Source organism: Pristiophorus japonicus, chromosome 11, assembly GCF_044704955.1.
Source record: "Pristiophorus japonicus isolate sPriJap1 chromosome 11, sPriJap1.hap1, whole genome shotgun sequence".
NCBI classification, from domain to species: Eukaryota; Metazoa; Chordata; class Chondrichthyes; family Pristiophoridae; genus Pristiophorus; species Pristiophorus japonicus.
The window spans coordinates 71,196,338-71,217,453 of NC_091987.1; the positions used below are offsets into that span (position 1 = coordinate 71,196,338).

Below are 21,116 nucleotides of genomic sequence, written 5' to 3' on the forward strand. Positions count from 1 at the left end.
GGATAACCCATGTCACCGAGCAGCAGCCCTTGGGTTCGACGCGATAGCTGTAAGATTGCTGGCACAGCAGACTGGCGCAGGATGAAGGCATCATGACTGCTGCCAGGATACCAGGAATTCAGCATCATGATGTGCTGGACATACCAACATGAGATTAAGTGAGTAGTACCATTTGCGGATCCAAAACATCTCACCACTGAGATGCGGCTCCTGCAAAACCACGTGTGTGCAGTCGATGGTACCCTGCACTGTGGCAAAGCCACACGTGCACTGTTTAGAGAGAAGGCAATGAAGTTCTCTCTCCTAGTGTACGTGCCCTCTGTGACCTCCCGGATGCACCAATGGATGGCGAACAGTGAGATGTTACAATGTTGCCTGGCCCAGCCTGCAAGGGATCCGCTGGAAAAAAAATTCAAGGCCACGGTCACCTTGAGGGCCACTGGCAGAGTCATCATCGCCCTGCTCTGAGGCTGCAGGTCTGATTCCAAGAGATGGCAGAGTTCTGTGACCACCTCCTTGGCGAAGGTAGGAGAAATGCTCCCTGAAGACCCTAGTTGGGTAAGGCCTCCAGCTGAGAGCCCTCCTCCTCCTTCTCCTTCTGCGAGAAGGTTGTCTTCTTTGCTGCCTCTGGTCCATCTCCCTGTCATGCTGCAGTGCGAACGGGACTGCAACTGAGCCCCCATGACTGGGAACAAGTTTTTTTTTTAATGTTTTATTCGTTGCCAATCTTTCCAATTCTTTGTCAGATCAACTTGTCAGATCATAAGCGCCAAAGGTCACCTTGGGCCCATTCAAGGATCACTCTGCGCCAATGTTTTTGCTCTTAGCCAAAAGGCCTAGAGCCCAAGCACCGTTCCTGGAAGTACTGCAATACCAGCTTCGTGCCATGGAGGTGGATGGGTCAAGCTCCCCACCCACCTCCTATTTCCAAAAAGCATAGGAGAACCACCTTCCTGATCCAGGGAGAACCACTTTCTGGAAATGGTTACTCCCCTGTCAGGTCAGTTACGCATGATCTTAGCCAAAAGGCCGAGAAGCTGGGAACAAGTGGTGCACTCAGAGGCCTTCAGTTGTAGCCAGCAACTCCCTGCACACTTTAACATCTTTTTTAAATGTCTTCCAGTAGCCCAGTACTCCTTTTAGTTCGGGATCTGGAATACTAGGTCCTTCTTTGAAACACCTGTGAACTTTTTGACGTGGAAGCAAGTCATCCTCGATTCGAGGGACTGCCTATGATGATGGAGATGATTCCTACAAACTCTAAAAGAGCCAGTACAAAAGCAATAATCAAATTACCTGCAAGCTGGATGTATTTCTTTAAATTGCACTGGTGGGGGGCCCCTTGTGTTTAGGAGAGGGCGTTGAATGGAGCGGTGACATCGAAAATGGCAGGACATGTGTCAAGTCAGCATGCAGGCTTCATGACCTGACTTCTCCATACTTCCAGCACACGCATGTACCGCCCGTGCTATCGCCCTCACCAAGATGACAAACCGCGCCGGAAGTGCGAGGAAGTCAGGAGGATGCCATTTCTTTTTAAATGGCCATTATTACCACCAATAAGAAGCTAAAATTTGCAGCCGATATCTCTGTACTAGAAAGAAAATAATGACTTCCCTTGAAACCAAATTGTTTGAGCAAGATCTTGTGAACTGGTCATTTCTGGATTCTTAGCAAATTTCAATTTTGTTTTCATACAATGTCTACTGTGACATTCTAGAAATGATATTACATGGATTAAAATCATATTACAGTTCAAATATTTGCAATAGATTGAGTTCAATTGATTATGAGTCTAACACTAATAACCATAAAAATGACGACTGAAATTAATCATGGTGAAGAATCTTCATTACGTCATCTCAATCAAAATCGTACCTTTACAAGGGACTATATCTTTTTACCTCTGTGATTTTGGTTTGATTCCAATGCAGAGAAAGTCTTCTCTCTCTGACATCTGCAAAGATCCTTACCTTACTAAAAATGTATTTGAGTGATTTCATTCCACTGCCCAGCGAGCTCAAATTCACAACACAATTTGACACTAACTGCCATTAAGTTGTCATTTTCACTCAGAAAGACTAGGGGCTAGATTTTACACTTTTGTGCTTATCGGCCAGAAATGGGCGTTATGTCTGGCATGGGTGGTAAAAATGGGTTTTCAGATCGCTGGCTTCTCACCCATTCTCAAAACACCTAGTCTCCATTTTTGAAATTGGGCGATATCGCGAGCGATATGAAATGGGCGCTTGCATTAAATCTCGCTGATCTTCTGCCGTAAAGTGTCGCCATCCTTAGCAACGGCATGGCAACGCTCGATTCCCGCGATTCAGGAGGTCAAGGGTCATCATAACATGCGCAGAAGAGGAGACAGAGAGAGAGGGAGCTGAGAGGGACTGAAAGCGTGTGTGGGTATGGTGTGGCTGCTTTCGGAGGAAGGAGGGAGACTTTAGAGCTTTAGAGCAAAGAGGGAAACAAAAATTAGCTGTTACCAGCCACATATTTACCCAAATTTGGTCTATAATGGAGGGAGAGGAGGAGGCACCAGAGCACACTGTGGAGACGGACGCTGGAGAGAGCTGCGAGATGGGAGAGGAACACATTGGAGGGCGCAAAAGAGCAAGGAGGTTCTCAGACGAGACAAATGCCTCCCTCCTGCAGAAGGTCGAGTTACGCTGGGGTGATTTGACACAGGGAGGGAGTGGGAAGCCCACCCTGTCATGTATGTAACCACAATGTAACACCACTGTATTACTGTATACACTCAACCTAGATGCACACCTTGACCACAAGGGATGAACTTGTGGGAGACACTCCTTACCTGATCACACAGGTATAAAAAGGGAGGTCCCAAGCAGGGTCATCGTCTTTGGAGTCCTGTGAATAAAGAGTTAAGGTCACAGAGTGACCTTGTCCCTAGAATGTGCCTCATGTGGTTTCATGCTGTAGAGTAAGGACTTCACATTGGCGACGAGAAATGGGAATTCACGACCCACGAGAATGGCGATCGGTAGCACAGAGGAATGGTACTGTGTTGGGGAAGACTGGGACGATTTTGTCAAGAGGCTTCAGCAAAGCTTCATCATGAAAGATTGGCTGGGGAATGCAGCGGGCGACAAGCGAAGGGCTCATCTTTTGACCAGCTGCGGACCAAAGACTTACTCACTCATGAAGGACTTACTAGCACCCGAAAAGCCGGCGGACAAAACCTTTGACAAACTTAGCAAATTAATCGGGGAGCACCTCAAACCGGTGAGTAGCATACATATGGCCCGGCACAGATTCTACACCCACTGACGTCGTGAAGGACAGAGCATACCGGACTTCGTAGCAGACCTCCGGCGTTTGGCCAGGTTCTGTAAGTTCACAGATGCCTGCAGGGGGGAGATGCTAAGGGACTTCTTTATCGAGGGCATCGGTCATGCGGGAATTTTCCGCAAATTAATTGAGACCAAGGATTTGACCTTGGAAGCGGCGCCGTTGATGGCTCAAACTTTCATGGCGGGGGAGGAAGAGACGAAAATAATATACGCACGCAATTCTGCCTCTAACACAGCGATGGATCAGGGAGTCAACATCATCAATGCGACTCAGAGCCCCGCAGGCAGGCAGGGGCAGTCCAACACTCCCCAGGCAGCAATAGACCCCAGAGTAGGACTTCAACAGAGACAATGGCAGGCTGAACGGACATTCACGCCATCACAGTGGACAATGCGGCCTGGGATGGGGCCATTGACACTCACTAATAGGGTACTTAAGAGCAGTCAAAGCGACAGTCAGCGCAGAATGTCTGGCCATAGTCCACTTGTTCCCAACAATGGAAACTTTAACTCATGCTGGAGGTGTGGGGGAAAACACTCAGCTAGATCTTGCAGATTTCAACAGTTTGTCTGCAGGAACTGCAATCTCAGTGGCCATTTAGCTCGAATGTGCAGGATGTCTGCAACCAGACTAATATATGAGGCGGATGGACCAGCAGAGGGTTCTTTGAGGCAGGATGACCTTTGGGGCAAATCGATGGACGCCGAGGTTCAGCAGGTCCATGTGGCGAATATTCACAGTTCATACACCAAAACATCACCAATGATGATGAGGGTTTTATTAAATGGTATCCCAGTACGCATGGAGCTGGACACTGGGGCCAGCCAATCACTCATGGACGCTCAGCAATTTGAGAAGCTATGACCACTTAAAGCCAGTAGATCCAAATTAGCACGTATTGAGACACAATTACGGACTTACACTAAAGAAATCATTCCAGTGCAAGGCAGTGCAATGTTGGCTGTCACACACAATGGGTTAGTGAATCGGCTGCCGCTCTGGATTGTCCCGGGCAATGGTCCCGCACTGTTGGGGAGGAGCTGGTTAGCCGAGATGAACTGGAAATGGGGGGATGTTCACGCAATGTCATCTGTGGAGCAAAATTCATGCTCACAAGTCCTACAACAATTCGATTCACTATTCCAACCTGGCGTTGGGACTTTCAAAAGCACTAAAGTAGTGATACACATCACCCTGGACGCCAGGCCAATGCACCACAAAGCCAGAGGATATGGGCCGAGATAGCAGAGGTGGTCTCGTCAGCGACCAACGAGGTGCATGAGGGCAACCAATGCCGCAAACGATGGAACGACCTTGTGGGAGCAGCAAGAGTAAGTATTAAATTTATTTACATGTATTTATGTATTTATATAATTTTATTTGTAACAGTCATGAGTGTCTATCAGCAGATGTGAGGTCTTTCACTTTTACCGGGAATGTTTTACTCAAAGCCTGTGGTCACGGTGCACATCTTTAGGTAAAGAATGATAATTATCATAATAAGCATGATTACATCTGTCGGTTATGTGTTGTATCAGTCTCTGTGACAGTACCTAGCAATGATATCACGCAATGATCTCATGCCATGTCATCCTGTCACACTTTACAGAAGAAGCTATTTGTCATGTATCTCACATGACTGTATATAACTGTATCTTACCATGCTATACATTACTGTCACTGGATATGACCTATAACAATATGCATACCTTACCACCAGGGGTGCACTTGCAGGAGACACTCCATACCTGTCCCACTGAGGTATATAAAGGGAGGTCTCAGGCAAGTGCAGCACTGGAGAGCTGGAATTAAAGGTGCAGGTCCTGAGTGACCTTGACTCCAGCATGTGTCTTGTGTAAATCAGTACATTAGTGTCAGGACTTAACAGTGGCGACGAGTTACGGGATCATAGAATCCACAGAATGGCTACCAACAGCTCAGATGAGAAATACAATGCTGGAGACAATTGGGATGACTTTATAGAAAGGCTCCAGCAAAGCTTTGTGGCCAAAGACTGGCTGGGCGACGATAAGGCAGACAAGAGAAGAGCCCATCTCTTGACAAGCTGTGGCTCGAAAACATACATTTTAATGAAAGACCTGCTGGCACCCGAGAAACCAGCAAGCAAGTCATTTGAGGAGTTGAGCACACTGGTGAGAGACCACCTGAAGCCAGCGAGCAGCCGACACATGGCCAGACACAGGTTCTGCAACTACAGACGCTGTGTGGGCCAAAGCATACCCGACTTCGTGGCAGAACTTCGGAGGCTGGCTAGTTCATGTGAGTTCCCCGATGAACTAAGGAGAGAAGTACTGAGAGACTTTTTTATTGAAGGAATAGGCCATGCAGACATATTCCGAAAGCTTATAGAGACTAAGAACTCGACTCTAGAGGCAGCAGCACTGGTCACACAGACGTTCTTGGCAGGCAAAGAAGAAACGAGGCTGATCTATACTTCGGACACGACAACCAACGAGGCATCTGAACAAGGGGTTCACATTGTGAAACAAACCGCTACCCCCACACACAGACAAAGGCAGGAGAGCAGGCCTTCAACAGCAGACAGTGGCGCCAGAAGCCATCAAAATCAAGGGCCACATGAACGGCCGATCACACCTCATCAACCCACAATGCGAGCAATCAACAACAGATTGAGAGAAGCTCAAAGGAGATCAGCCAGACGCAGCTCATCCTTCGGAAACAATGGAAACGGTCTGTGTTGGAGATGTGGGGGAAGGCACTCAACCAGGGTGTGTCGATTTCAGCATGCCTTTTGCAGAAACTGCAACTACACAGGGATCTGGCTCGCATATGCAGAAAAACAGCAGCTTGGCTGGTATACGAATCGGAAGGGTCAGAAAGCGGACCAGAAGATGGTTGGAACGGTGCATGGGACGCCAAGGTACAGCGGGTTAACACGATCAATGTCCACTGTTCTTACACCAAGACGCCTCCAATTATGATGAGGATTCTACTCAACGGGATACCCGTCAACATGGAACTGGACACGGGGGCCAGTCAATCTCTCATGAGCGTTCAACAATTTGAACAGCTGTGGCTGCACAAAAGCAACAGACCAAAACTCACAAAGATCGACACCAAACTAAGGACCTATACTAAAGAAATCGTCCCAGACCTTGGCAGTGCCATGCTCTCAGTCATACACAAAGGGATGGTACACCGACTTTCCCTGTGGATTGTCCCCGGGGATCTCCCAGCCCTGTTGGGGAGAAGCTGGCTAGCAGAACTTAATTGGAAATGGGATGATGTTCATGCCATGTCGTCAGAGGAACGGACCTTCTGCTCAACAGTTCGAAGCCGTTTTGAACATCTCTTTCAGCCAGGTGTGGGCACCTTCAAAGAGGCTAAAGTTAGAATCTACATCAGACAGAATGCCAGACCGGTCCATCACAAGGCTAGAGTTATGCCTTATGTGATGAGGGAAAAGATTGAAAACGAACTGGACCGGCTTCTGCGGGAAGGCATAATTTCTCCCGTGGAATTCAGCGACTGGGCAAGCCCCATCATCCCCGTCATGAAGCCTGATGGATCCGTGCGAATCTGTGGGGATTACAAGTCTACCATAAACAGAGTCTCCTTACAGGACCAATACCCGCTGCCCAGAGCGGAGGACCTATTTGCCACGTTGGCTGGAGGAAAACTTTTCTCGAAACGTGACCTCACATCTGCGTATATGATACAAGAACTGACCGAAGAGTCTAAGCTACTCACCACCAGCAACACACATCGAGGCCTTTTTATGTACAATCGATGCCCTTTTGGCATCAGGTCGGCAGCTGCTATATTCCAGTGCAACTTGGAGAGTCTGCTTATTTCCATCCCGGGGACAGTTGTGTTTCAAGATGACATACTCATCACGGGCAGGGACACCGACTCTCATCTCCGCAACCTTGAGGAAGCACTAAGTCGATTGGATTGGGTAGGCCTAAGAGTTAAGAAATCCAAGTGTCTGTTTCTCGTGCCTGCGGTTGAATCTTTGGGCAGAAGGCAGCGGCCTATAAAAGGCTCAGCAGTCCGGGGAGCGTCGAGAGAGGCGGGAGTCGAGAGAGGCAGCGGCCTATAAAAGGCTCAGCAGTCCGGGGAGCGTCGAGAGAGGCGGAAGTCGAGAGAGGCAGCGGCCTATAAAAGGCTCAGCAGTCCGGGGAGCGTCGAGAGAGGCGGGAGTCGAGAGAGGCAGCAGCCTATAAAAGGCTCAGCAGTCCGGGGAGCGTCGAGAGAGGCGGGAGTCGAGAGAGGCAGCGGCCTATAAAAGGCTCAGCAGTCCGGGGAGCGTCGAGAGAGGCGGGAGTCGAGAGAGGCAGCGGCCTATAAAAGGCTCAGCAGTCCGGGGAGCGTCGAGAGAGGCGGGAGTCGAGAGAGGCATACTTGTGCAGCTCCAGCTGAGAGAAGTCAAAAAAGAAGTAGAAAGAAATCAAAAGGTGACGTCACAGCCAACGTGGTAAGTGATTGGCTGCTGATTGGTGAGTAGTTTTTGTTTTTCTTTATTAGTCAGTAACTTTTAACATTGTTGTCGGCAAATTAAGTGTATCTAAGGGTTAAGTCATGGCAGGACAGCTCGGTCACGTGATATGCTCCTCCTGTACCATGTGGGAACACGGGGACAACACCAGTGTCCCTGACGACTACATGTGCGGGAAGTGTGTCCACCTCCGGCTCCTGACGGTCCGCGTTGCGGAGTTGGAGCTGAGGGTGGATTCACTCTGGAGCATCCACGATGCTGAGAATGACGTGAGTATCACGTGTAGCGAGTTGGTCTTACCGCAGGAGAAGGGTCCACAGCCAGCGAGGGAATGGAAGACCAGCAGGAAGAGTAGTGCAAGGAAGGTAGTGCAGGGGTCCCCTGTGGTCATCCCACTGCAAAACAGATACACTGCTTTGAGTGCTGTTGAGGGGGATGACTCATCAGGAGAGGGCAGCAGCAGCCAAGTTCATGGCACCGTGGCTGGCTCTGTTGCACAGGAGGGCAGGAAAAAGAGTGGGCGAGCGATAGTGATAGGGGATTCAATTGTAAGGGGAATAGATAGGCCTTTCTGCGGCCGCAACCGAGACTCCAGGATGGTATGTTGCCTCCCTGGTGCAAGGGTCAAGGATGTCTCAGAGCGGGTGCAGGACATTCTAAAAAGGGAGGGAGAACAGCCAGTTGTCGTGATGCACGTTGGTACCAATGACATAGGTAAAAAAAGGGATGAGTTCCTACGAAATGAATTTAAGGAGCTAGGAGCTAAATTAAAAAGTAGGACCTCAAAAGTAGTAATCTCGGGATTGCTACCAGTGCCACGTGCTAGTCAGAGTAGGAATCGCAGGATAGCTCAGATGAATACGTGGCTTGAGCAATGGTGCAGCAGGGAGGGATTCAAATTCCTGGGGCATTGGAACCGGTTCTGGGGGAGGTGGGACCAGTACAATCCGGACGGTCTGCACCTGGGCAGAATCGGAACCAATGTCCTCGGGGGAGTGTTTGCTAGTGCTGTTGGGGAGGAGTTAAACTAATATGGCAGGGGGATGGGAACCAATGCAGGGAGATAGAAGGAAACAAAAAGGAGGCAAAAACAAAAGACAGAAAGGAGATGAGGAAAAGTGGAGGGCAGAGAAACCCAAAGCAAAGAACAAAAAGGGCCATTGTACAGCAAAATTCTAAAAGGACAGAGGGTGTTAAAAAAACAAGCCTAAAGGCTTTGTGTCTTAATGCAAGGAGTATCCGCAATAAGGTGGATGAATTAACTGTGCAAATAGATGTTAACAAATATGATGTGATTGGGATTACGGAGACGTGGCTCCAGGATGATCAGGGCTGGGAACTCAACATCCAGGGGTATTCAACATTCAGGAAGGATAGAATAAAAGGAAAAGGAGGTGGGGTAGCATTGCTGGTTAAGGAGGAGATTAAGGCAATAGTTAGGAAGGACATTAGCTTGGATGATGTGGAATCTATATGGGTAGAGCTGCAGAACACCAAAGGGCAAAAAACGTTAGTGGGAGTTGTGTACAGACCTCCAAACAGTAGTAGTGATGTTGGGGAGGGCATCAAACATGAAATTAGGAGTGCGTGCAATAAAGGTGCAGCAGTTATAATGGGTGACTTTAATATGCACATAGATTGGGCTAACCAAACTGGAAGCAATACGGTGAAGGAGGATTTCCTGGAGTGCATAAGGGATGGTTTTTTAGACCAATATGTCGAGGAACCAACTAGGGGGGAGGCCATCTTAGACTGGGTGTTATGTAATGAGAGAGGATTAATTAGCAATCTTGTTGTGCGAGGCCCCTTGGGTAAGAGTGACCATAATATGGTGGAATTCTGCATTGGGATGGAGAATGAAACAGTTAATTCAGAGACCATGGTCCAGAACTTAAAGAAGGCTAACTTTGAAGGTATGAGGCGTGAATTGGCTGGGATGGATTGGCGAATGATACTTAAGGGATTGACTGTGGATGGGCAATGGCAGACATTTAGAGACCGCATGAATGAACTACAACAATTGTACATTCCTGTCTGGCATAAAAATAAAAAAGGGAAGGTGGCTCAACCGTGGCTATCAAGGGAAATCAGGGATAGTATTAAAGCCAAGGAAGTGGCATACAAATTGGCCAGAAATAGCAGCGAACCTGGGGACTGGGAGAAATATAGAACTCAGCAGAGGAGGACAAAGGGTTTGATTAGGGCAGGACAAATGGAGTATGAGAAGAAGCTTGCGGGGAACATTAAGACGGATTGCAAAAGTTTCTATAGATATGTAAAGAGAAAAAGGTTAGTAAAGACAAACGTAGGTCCCCTGCAGTCAGAATCAGGGGAAGTCATAACGGGAAACAAAGAAATGGCGGACCAATTGAACAAGTACTTTGGTTCGGTATTCACGAAGGAGGACACGAACAACCTTCCGGTTATAAAAGGGGTCGGGGGGTCTAGTAAGGAGGAGGAACTGAGGGAAATCCTTATTAGCCGGGAAATTGTGTTGGGGAAATTGATGGGATTGAAGGCTGATAAATCCCCAGGGCCTGATGGACTGCATCCCAGAGTACTTAAGGAGGTGGCCTTGGAAATAGTGGATGCGTTGACAGTCATTTTCCAACATTCCATTGACTCTGGATCAGTTCCTATGGAGTGGAGGGTAGCCAATGTAACCCCACTTTTTAAAAAAGGAGGGAGAGAGAAAACAGGGAATTATAGACCGGTCAGCCTGACATCGGTAGTGGGTAAAATGATGGAATCAATTATTAAGGATGTCATAGCAGTGCATTTGGAAAGAGGTGACATGATAGGTCCAAGTCAGCATGGATTTGTGAAAGGGAAATCATGCTTGACAAATCTTCTGGAATTTTTTGAGGATGTTTCCAGTAGAGTGGATAAGGGAGAACCAGTTGATGTGGTATATTTGGACTTTCAGAAGGCGTTCGACAAGGTCCCACACAAGAGATTGATGTGCAAAGTTAGAGCACATGGGATTGGGGGTAGTGTACTGACATGGATTGAGAACTGGTTGTCAGACAGGAAGCAAAGAGTAGGAGTAAATGGGTACTTTTCAGAATGGCGGGCAGTGACTAGTGGGGTACCGCAAGGTTCTGTGCTGGGGCCCCAGCTGTTTACACTGTACATTAATGATTTAGATGAGGGGATTAAATGTAGTATCTCCAAATTTGCGGATGACACTAAGTTGGGTGGCAGTGTGAGCTGCGAGGAGGATGCTGTGAGGCTGCAGAGCGACTTGGATAGGTTAGGTGAGTGGGCAAATGCATGGCAGATGAAGTATAATGTGGATAAATGTGAGGTTATCCACTTTGGTGGTAAAAACAGAGAGACAGACTATTATCTGAATGGTGACAGATTAGGAAAAGGGGAGGTGCAAAGAGACCTGGGTGTCATGGTACATCAGTCATTGAAGGTTGGCATGCAGGTGCAGCAGGCGGTTAAGAAAGCAAATGGCATGTTGGCCTTCATAGCAAGGGGATTTGAGTACAGGGGCAGGGAGGTGTTGCTACAGTTGTACAGGGCATTGGTGAGGCCACACCTGGAGTATTGTGTACAGTTTTGGTCTCCTAACCTGAGGAAGGACATTCTTGCTATTGAGGGAGTGCAGCGAAGGTTCACCAGACTGATTCCCGGGATGGCGGGACTGACCTATCAAGAAAGACTGGATCAACTGGGCTTGTATTCACTGGAGTTCAGAAGAATGAGAGGGGACGTCATAGAAACATTTAAAATTCTGACGGGGTTAGACAGGTTAGATGCAGGAAGAATGTTCCCAATGTTGGGGAAGTCCAGAACCAGAGGTCACAGTCTAAGGATAAGGGGTAAGCCATTTAGGACCGAGATGCAGAGGAACTTCTTCACCCAGAGAGTGGTGAACCTGTGGAATTCTCTACCACAGAAAGTTGTTGAGGCCAATTCACTAAATATATTCAAAAAGGAGTTAGATGAGGTCCTTACTTCTAGGGGGATCAAGGGGTATGGCGAGAAAGCAGGAATGGGGTACTGAAGTTGAATGTTCAGCCATGAACTCATTGAATGGCGGTGCAGGCTAGAAGGGCCGACTGGCCTACTCCTGCATCTATTTTCTATGTTTCTATGTTTCTATGGAATCCACCCAACCGAATCTAAAACCGAAGCGATTCACCTGGAACCCAGGCCCCGGAATGTCTCGGAACTGCGCGCCTTTCTCGGGCTACTCAATTACTTTGGGAACTTTATGCAGAACTTGAGCACGCTGCTGGAGCCTCTCCACGTGTTACTCAGAAAGGGGTGCAATTGGTTTTGGGGGTCGCCCAAGAACGCGCCTTCAATAAGGCACGCAACCTTCTATGTTCCAAGAGTGTTTTCGCCTTTTTTGACCCAAGTAAAAAGGTAGTCCTTACGTGTGATGAGTCAGCGTACGGGGTCGGGTGCGTCTTACAGCACATCAATGATGCGGGTAAATTGCAGCCCGTTGCTTATGCCTCCAAGTCACTTTCGCGGGCGGAGCGCGGGTACGGTATGGTTGAGAAGGAGGCGCTCGCGTGCATGTACGGTGTCAAAAAGATGCACCAATACCTTTTCGGGGCCAAGTTTGCATTAGAAACCAACCACAAACCCCTCACATCCCTACTATCCAAGTGCAAGGCAATCAACGGCAACGCCTCGCCGCGCATTCAGCGGTGGGCACTCATGCTGGCGGCTTACGACTACACGATAAGGCACAGACCAGGCACAAACAATTGTGCCGACGCACTTAGCAGGCTACCCCTGGCGACCACAGAAGGGTCCAACGAACAGGACTGTGAGATGGTCATGGCAATCAATGCCTTTGAATCCACAGGTTCGCCCATGATGGCTCGCCAAATCAGAGCCTGGATGACCAGCGACCCCATGTTATCTCTAGTTAAAAGATGTGTTTTAACTGGTGACTGGGCAGAGGCTCGCGATGCCTGCCCCGAGGAGGTCAAACCCTTCCATAGGCGCATGCATGAACTATCACTACAGGCAGACTGCCTGATGTGGGGCAGCCGAGTGGTTATGCCCTTACGAGGCAGGGAGGCGTTTGTCCGGGAGCTCCATCGCGAGCACCCGGGGATCGTCCTTATGAAGGCCATAGCCAGATCTCATGTCTGGTGGCCTGGCATTGACGCGGACTTGGAGCTCTGCGTCCTTCGGTGCACCACCTGTGCCCAACTCAGTAATGCCCCCAGGGAGGTCCCCTAAGCCCCTGGCCCTGGCCCACCAAACCGTGGTCGTTGATGCATTTTCAAAATGGATCGAGTGCACCATTTTAAACTCGAGCACCACCTCCACCACTGTAGAGAGCCTTAGAACCATGTTTGCAACGCACGGCATTCCTGACATATTGGTCAGTGATAATGGTCCGTGTTTCACCAGTGCAGAATTTCACGATTTTATAGTTGACCACGGTATAAATCAGGTTAAGACGGCACCTTTCAAGCCGGCCTCCAATGGCCAGCCGGAGCGAGCAGTGCAGATCATTAAACAAGGCATGCTCAGAATCCAAGGTCCCATGCTGCAGAGCCACCTGTTGTGCTGCTGCTGGCAGACAGATCTCGTCCACATTCATTGATTGGGGTTCCCCCCGCGCAACTATTGGTGAAATGAACCTTAAAGACCAGGCTCTCGTTAATCCTCCCAGACATGCATGAAATTGTTGAGGCTAAGCGTCAAAAGCTAACTGAGTACCATGACTGAAATTCGAGGGGGAGGTGGAACGAGATAGGGGACAAAGTGTTTGTGCTAAACTATGGCCGGGGTCCCAAATGGCTTGCAGGGACAGTAACAGACAAAGAGGGAAACAGGCTACTGGTTGCACAAATGGACAATGGCCAAACCTGCCGGAGGCATGTAGACCAAGTAAAAAGTAGATTCACTGATAACACTGAAGAACCAGAGGCAGACTACAATGTGGAACTCACACCACACCTGGTGGACAGACAGATGGAACAACCTGAGGAAAGGGCAGTCTCAGCAGACAGCTCAGGCGAGAGACCAGCAATCACACCGAACGAAACAGACAGCCCAGGCGAGATACCAGCAATCACACCGAACGAAAAACAGGCACCAAGGCAAACCACTGAACCACAACTAAGACGCTCCATGCGAGAACGCAGACCACCTGAGAGATTGAATCTATAAAGGCAATAAGACCTTGGGGGAGGGTGATGTCATGTATCTCACATTACTGTATATAACTGTATCTTACCATGCTATACATGACTGTAGCTGGATATGACCTGTAACAATAAACATACCTTACCACCAGGGATGCACTTGCAGGAGACACTCCATACCTGTCCCACTGAGGTATATAAAGGGAGGTCTCAGGCAAGTGCAGCACTGGAGAGCTGGAATTAAAGGTGCAGGTCCTGAGTGACCTTGATGCCAGCATGTGTCTCGTGTAAGTCAGTACATTAGAGTCAGGACTTAACACTATTGCCGATGAGGCCCGTGCAGAGGTGAACGGGTGGAGGGGGCCACCAGTCCCCAGCGATATCACTGAGACGGAGGAGCAGGTGCTCGCACTCGTGGGGAAGCACACCCGGACAGCCACGGAAGCAGCTGCAAACCCTGAAGTGATGCCACGTGAGTAAAGCTTACACCACTGCATGATGTAAAGTCAATAGATACCACACCCACTCATATCCGAACAATCATATATGATAGATGATTTCTAAAATTGTCCTAGAAATAATGCTGGCCTAATGAAAATCATTGCAATGCAAATATGTTGATGGTCATGAAATCTGATGTCTGTGGTGATTTTGATAGCGGTGGTTCTTTTGTCGTGCACATGCTGTGTGTAGCGCTGGACTCACCTTGTGACCCTAGCACCCCCTTCTCCTCTAATAACCTCATCTGTGTTTTGCAGCTCAGCCAGCAGCGCGGCCCCAGGCAAGACCACAGAGGCCAGAAGGTGGGAACGCGGGGCCCGACTCTCCGGACAATCCTACATCTGGTGCTAAGGAGCTCCGATTCTTGTCCTTCAATCCGCTGGGTCTGTTCTCTATGGATGAGAGCGCGGACTTCGAGGAACCTGCATCGCCATGCTCCAGAAGCCATTCCACCCCGAGGCCATCTGGTGGTCCTCTGGTCATTCCTACCTCCACTCTGGAGGTACCGGCCCCAAGCACCTCACCACAGGGCACCCTATTTGTCCCCAGGATGGCGCCGACCCCGCGAAGGCCTCATGGACATGGCAGGTCTGGTCCACGAGCGCCACATGAGAGTGGAGAGATGGTACAGTTAACCAGGAGGACTGTAGAAATTGGTGACCAGCTCATCGAAGCATTGGGGGGCATATCCCGACAGCTGGCCACCATGACCGAGTACATTCCATGGATAGCGGAGGCCCTAGATGCGATAGCCAGGAACACTGCTGGCACAGACCTCCCAGTGGTCCCCGAGCATGGCACTCCACCCCTAGGTTCCGCATCACCACTGTGAATGACAGATGAGAGCAAGGACCAAGATCCTACTTCTACATCAGAGAATGTTGCCCCCTCAGCACCCCCTGCTCCTATACCCGTACAACCACCGCCTCTGCCTTCATCCCCCCCAATGAGGCACCGCCTGAGGAGCTCCTCAGTCAGGCGCCATGAGCGAGGAGGGGAAGGGGTAGAGGTGGGGAGAAGAAGGGGAGGTGGAAGGAAAGTGAGGTGCGTGTCCGCAGGTGATGGCTGTGTTATATCTCCATCTGGGTGAATGCAATTTGTTGCAATGTAAAGAGGGAGGGGACCACCCTCCTGATTTGCATTTGTATTCTGTGTTGCTGGATATGTTGAACATTTGATTGATGTCAATGGTGGAAAAAGTGGGGTGTGGGCAGGGGTTGGGTGTTTTTGTCCATGATACTTATGATTTCAGACCAATGTTGGTATAAAAATGTTTTTATTGAACATAACCTTGTTGCGCATTGTCTCAGATAGCTGGACCATTGCACACTGGTGATTCCTTAACATGAAAGGGTTAAATAAAACTTAACTTCAATCGATGTAAGCTTTAACTGGCACCAAGTTGATGGGCACCATTGATGTCTGAGCTGCACACACACAGCAGTGTTTCAGGGTTGTCACTCACAGCAACGTTCTTTCAGGCAAATTGTTCAGGTATCAGCTCCTCACGTAAGAGTCTTCCAGTTATGTAGCCACCACGGGCCCTTTCCTGTGGTCTGGAGGGGGTGTGGGCATCGTTGCATAGCCAGCCTGATTATCTGGCATTAGGTCAGTGTCCAGCCCCTTGTCGTCCTCTTCCTCTCTCTCCTGAGGTGGAGCATCAGTCCCTTCTAGCAATTCTTGGCCCCTCCTGATAGCCGGATTGTGCAGCATGGAGCACACGACCACAAATTTACCAACTTGCTCAGGGTTGTATTGTAACTCCCCTTCTGAGTGGTCCAGACATCTGAAGTGCTGCTTAAGTATAATTATTGTTTTCTGGACCACATTGCGTGTGTCTCTGCGGCTCTGGTTGTATTGCTTCTCGGCCTCGGTGTGGGTGTCACGCGGTCGGGGGGGGGGTGGGGGGTCATCAGCCAGGTGGCTAGGCCATATCGGTTAGCACCAAGTATCCAGCATTGTCCTTGTGGCTGACGCTTGAAGATGTCAGAGACAGTGCTCTCACGCAGGATGTGAGCCTCATCGAAGGTGCCCGGACATTTGGCATTCACTGCCGTGATGATCTGGTTGTGGTCGACAACTAGTTGGACCTTCAGGAAGTGAAATCTTTTTCTGTTACGAGAAAGCTCTGGGTCCTGAGAAGGTGGCCGCATGGTGATGTGAGTGCACTGAATAGCTCCCTGCAGCCTGGGGAACTTAGCAATGCGGTAGAATGCTCCAGCCCTGTCAGTCTGAGCCTCCGTGGTCATGGGGAAGCTGATAAAATCCATCCTTCTCATGTACAGGGCCTCCGTGACCTGTGATGGGTTGCATGGTGAGACAGATGGCAAATCTCGACCGCGGAGGCCTGAAATGAACCGGACGCATCGAAAGACAGTGCCGCAGTGATCTTGACCTCAACTGACACTGATGTCCTGATAGCAGGCTGCATATGTGGCCTGATGAGCTCACATATTTCATTGATCACTACCTTGTGAAAGCGCAGTCTCCGAAGACAGGTGATATGTCCTTACTATACGGTACAAATGCACACAAGGCCCATGCTTGAGAGAAGGTCACTCTGTGACCAGCAACTTTTATTCCAGCACTGAAGTGATGAAGGTGGGTGGAGCTTCCCCTTTTATACCTGAAAGACCAGGTTAGGAGTGTCTCCCACAAGTTCACCACCTAGTGGTCAATGTTCTCACAATGTACAACTAGTCAGTTTATACATGGGTTACAATGACAGTTAAATACATGACATCACCTCCTCCACAAAGTCTTATTGGGATCACAGGTTAAGTCTCTCTGGCGGTTTACGCTCCCTTGTAGAGCGCCTGAGTTGGGGCTCCGGTTGTTGGGCGCTGGCCTGAGTGTCTGCTGTTTGCGATGCCTCAGGCCTATCCAGACTGCCCACAGTGACTGGGCTCTCCTCTACTTGGTTCCAGTGTTCGGCACCTGTGGAGGAGTAAACTCTACATCGTGTTCTTCCTCTGCTTCTTCTATTGGGTTGCTGAACCTCCTTTTTGTTTGATCCACGTGTTTGCGGCAGATTTGTCCACTGGTAAGTTTAACTACCAGAATCCTCTTCCCCTCTTTGGCAATCACAGTGCCTGCGAGCCATTTAGGCCCTGCAGCGTAGTTGATAACAAAGACAGGGTCAATGACATCAATACATCGCGCCCTCGCCTTCCCGTCGTGGTAGTCACATTGTGACTGGAGCCTGCTCTTAACAAGTTCTTTCATGGTGGTGTGTATAAGGGATAACCTGGTTTTGAGCGTCCTTTTCATTAGCAGCTCTGCGAGTGGGATCCCTGTGAACAAGTGTGGTCAGGATCTATTGGCCAACAGGAGGCGTGATAAGTGGCTTTATAGGGAACCCTCTTGGATTCTGAGCATCCCCTGTCTGATTATCTGCACTGCTCGTTCCGCCTGGCTGTTTGAAGCCGGCTTGAATGGTGCCATTCTGACATGGTTGACATGGTTCATTTCCTGACATGAAGTCCTGGAATTCAATGCTTGTAAAACACGGGCCATTGTGACTGACCAAGACGTCAGGTAGACCATGGGCGGCGAACATTGCCCGTAGACTTTCTACCGTGGCCGAGGATGTGCTTGAATTGAGAATGTCACACTCGATCAATTTGGAGTAGGCGTCTACGACAACCAAAAACATTTTTCCCATGAAAGGACCTGCATAGTCCACATGGATGCGTGACCATGGTTTGGCGGGCCAGGACCAGGGGCTAAGGGGGGCTTCCCTGGACGCATTGCCCAGCTGGGCGCACGTGTTGCACCTGTGAACACAAAGTTCCAGGTCTGCATCTATCCCTGGCCACCAAACGTGTGACCTGGCAATTGCCTTCATCATGACAATGCCCGGGTACTCATTGTGGAGTTCTCTGATGAACATCTCTCTGCCCATCTGGGGCATGACTACTCGGTTTCCCCATAGTTGCCAATCAACCTGAATCGAGAGTTTATCCTTGCGCCTGTGAAATGGTTTGAATTCCTCAGGGCTTTCCCCGTATGTGGCTGCCCAGTCCCCATTCAGGACACATTTCATGACTAAAGACAGTAGTGGGTCTCTATTTGTCCAGACTTTGATCTGACGGACTGTCATGGGTGAGCCTTCGCTTTCGAAAGCTTCCACAGCCATGACCATCTCAGCAGCATGCTCGGTTGCCCCCTCGGTGGTGGCTAGTGGGAGCCTGCTGAGTGCATCGGCGCAGTTTTCCGTGCCCGGTCTGTGCCAAATTGTATAGTCATAGGCGGCTAACGTGAATGCCTACCTCTGTATGCGGGCCGATGCATTTGCATTTATGGCCTTGTTGTCAGCCAAAAGGGACGTTAGGGGTTTGTGATCTGGCTCCAGCTCAAATTTCCTGCCGAACAGGTACTGGTGCATTTTTTTACTGCATATACACACGCAAGTGCTTACTTTTCTACCATCGCGTAGCCCCTTTCTGCCTGGGACAGACTTCTGGAGGCATAAGCTACCGGCTGTAACTGACCCTTGGCAGTAACATACTTCAACACACACCTGACCCCATAGGACGACGCGTCGCACGTTAAAACAAGTTTCTTACATGGGTCATATAGCATTAACAGATTGTTGGAGCATAACAAATTTCGTGCTCTATCAAAAGCCCTTTCCTGGCTGTCCCCCCAGACCCATTCATGACCTTTGCGTAGGAGCACATGTAGCGGCTCGACCAGCGTGCTCAATTTGGGAAGAAAGTTACCAAAATAGTTCAGGAGCCCCAGGAACGAACGCAGCTCCGTCGTGTTACGGGGTCTGGGTGCTCTCTGGATCGCATCTGTTTTGGATGCTGCAGGTCTGATCCCGTCTGCTGCTACCCTCCTCCCCAGGAATTCTACTTCTGGAGCTAGGAAGACGCACTTCACCTTTTTCAGTCGCAGACCTACCCGGTCCAGTTTGCGTAGCACCTCCTCCAGGTTGCGGAGGTGTTCTTCAGTATCACAACCCGTGATGAGGATGTCGTCTTGAAAAACCACTGTCCTTGGAATCGACTTAAGGAGGCTTTCCATATTGCGTTGAAAGATCGCGGTGGCCGAGCGAATCCCAAACGGACATCTGTTGTACTCAAACAACCCTTTGTGTGTCGTGATGGTGGTCAGCTTCTTCGATTCACTCGCCAGCTCCTGGGTCATGTAAGCTGAAGTTAGGTCCAATTTTGAAAAAAGTTTGCCACCGGATAGCGTCACGAAGAGGTCCTCTGCTCTCGGTAGCGGGTACTGGTCTTGGAGTGACACCCGATTGATGGTGGTCTTGTAATCACCACATATCCTGACCGACCCTTGAGCACTGGCACAATCGGGCTCGCCCAGTCACTGAATTCGACTGGCGAGATGATGCCTTCGCTCAGCAGGCAGTCCAATTCGCCTTCTATCTTTTCCCGCATCACGTACGGCACCACTCTGGCCTTGTGGTGTACTGTCCTGGCGTCCGGGTTTATGTGAATCACTACCTTGGTCTCCATGAAAGTGCCAATGCCGTGTTGAAATAGTGAGTCAAATTTGTCCAGGACCTGTGAGCTGAGCATGATATTCACTCCACAGAAGAAATTGCATTGACATCGCCCCATTTCCAGTTCATGGCAGCCAGCCAACTCCTCCCCAGTAGTGCAGGATCATCCCCCGAAACAATCCAGAGTGGCAACCTATTCTCTGAATCTTTGTGGGTCACGACTACCATGGCGCTGCCTAGCACCGGAATGATCTCCTTTGTATATGTCCGTAGCTGTGCATCAATCGGCAATAATTTTGGCCTCCTGGCCTTGGTTGTCCACAACTTGTCGAACTGTTTGATACTCATCAGGGACTGGCTGGCCCCTGTGTCTAGCTCCATTGATACTGGGATGCCATTGAGGAGCACTTTCATCATTATCGGTGGCATCCTGGTGTATGAACTGTATATGTGCTCCACATGAACTCGCTGAACTTCAGCTTCCAGCGATTTCCCCCAGTGTCCTTTTGGCCCCATAGGGCTTACATCGTCCCCGTCCTCCTCGTACATCAACCTGGCTGCAGGCTTCCTGTACATATGCGCCAAGTGACCGCTGACGTTGCAATTTCTGCAGGTGTATTGCTGATACCTGCAAGCTCTGGCTGTGTGTTTGCCTCCACACCTCCAGCATGAGCTGGAGGCCCCGTTGTTGGAAACAAAAGGCGCATTACCAGTCAATCGTCTCTGACTGTCTGTGTAACTGTCCTTAAGCGCACCATTAACAGATGTTGATGGTCCCATTACTGGCCGCATTGTCCCTTGCGATGGCGTGAATCGCCATTCAGCTAGCCATTGTCTCTGTTGAATTGCCCCTTTGGATTCGACTACATGCTCGGGCATGTCCGATTGCCACTGTCTGCCTGGGGAACTGTGTGCCACGTTAACAATGTTGACTCCCTGTCCATTTGCTGCATTTAAACCAAGATTTTTTTCAAACATCATTCTGGTCTCTTCCTCCCCTGAGATAAATGTCTGGGCCATCAAAGCCGCTGTTTCCAGGGTCAAGTCTTTGCTTTCGATTAGTTTCCTGAAAACCCCAGCGGCCCGATGCCCTCAATAAAAAAGTCCTGCAGCATCTCCACTCTGCATGCATCTGGGAACTTACATAGGCTCGCCAGTAACCGGAGGTCTGCCACGAAGTCTGGAATGCTTTGCCCTTCTCGCTGCCGGTGCGTAT

At 49.6% G+C, this 21,116-nt stretch overlaps 1 pseudogene; it reads right to left on the reverse strand.

Annotated features, from left to right (window-relative positions):
* Window positions 1-840: 840 nt before the first annotated feature.
* On the reverse strand, window positions 841-1,041 carry LOC139276533 (U2 spliceosomal RNA; annotated as a pseudogene).
* Window positions 1,042-21,116: the final 20,075 nt, after the last annotated feature.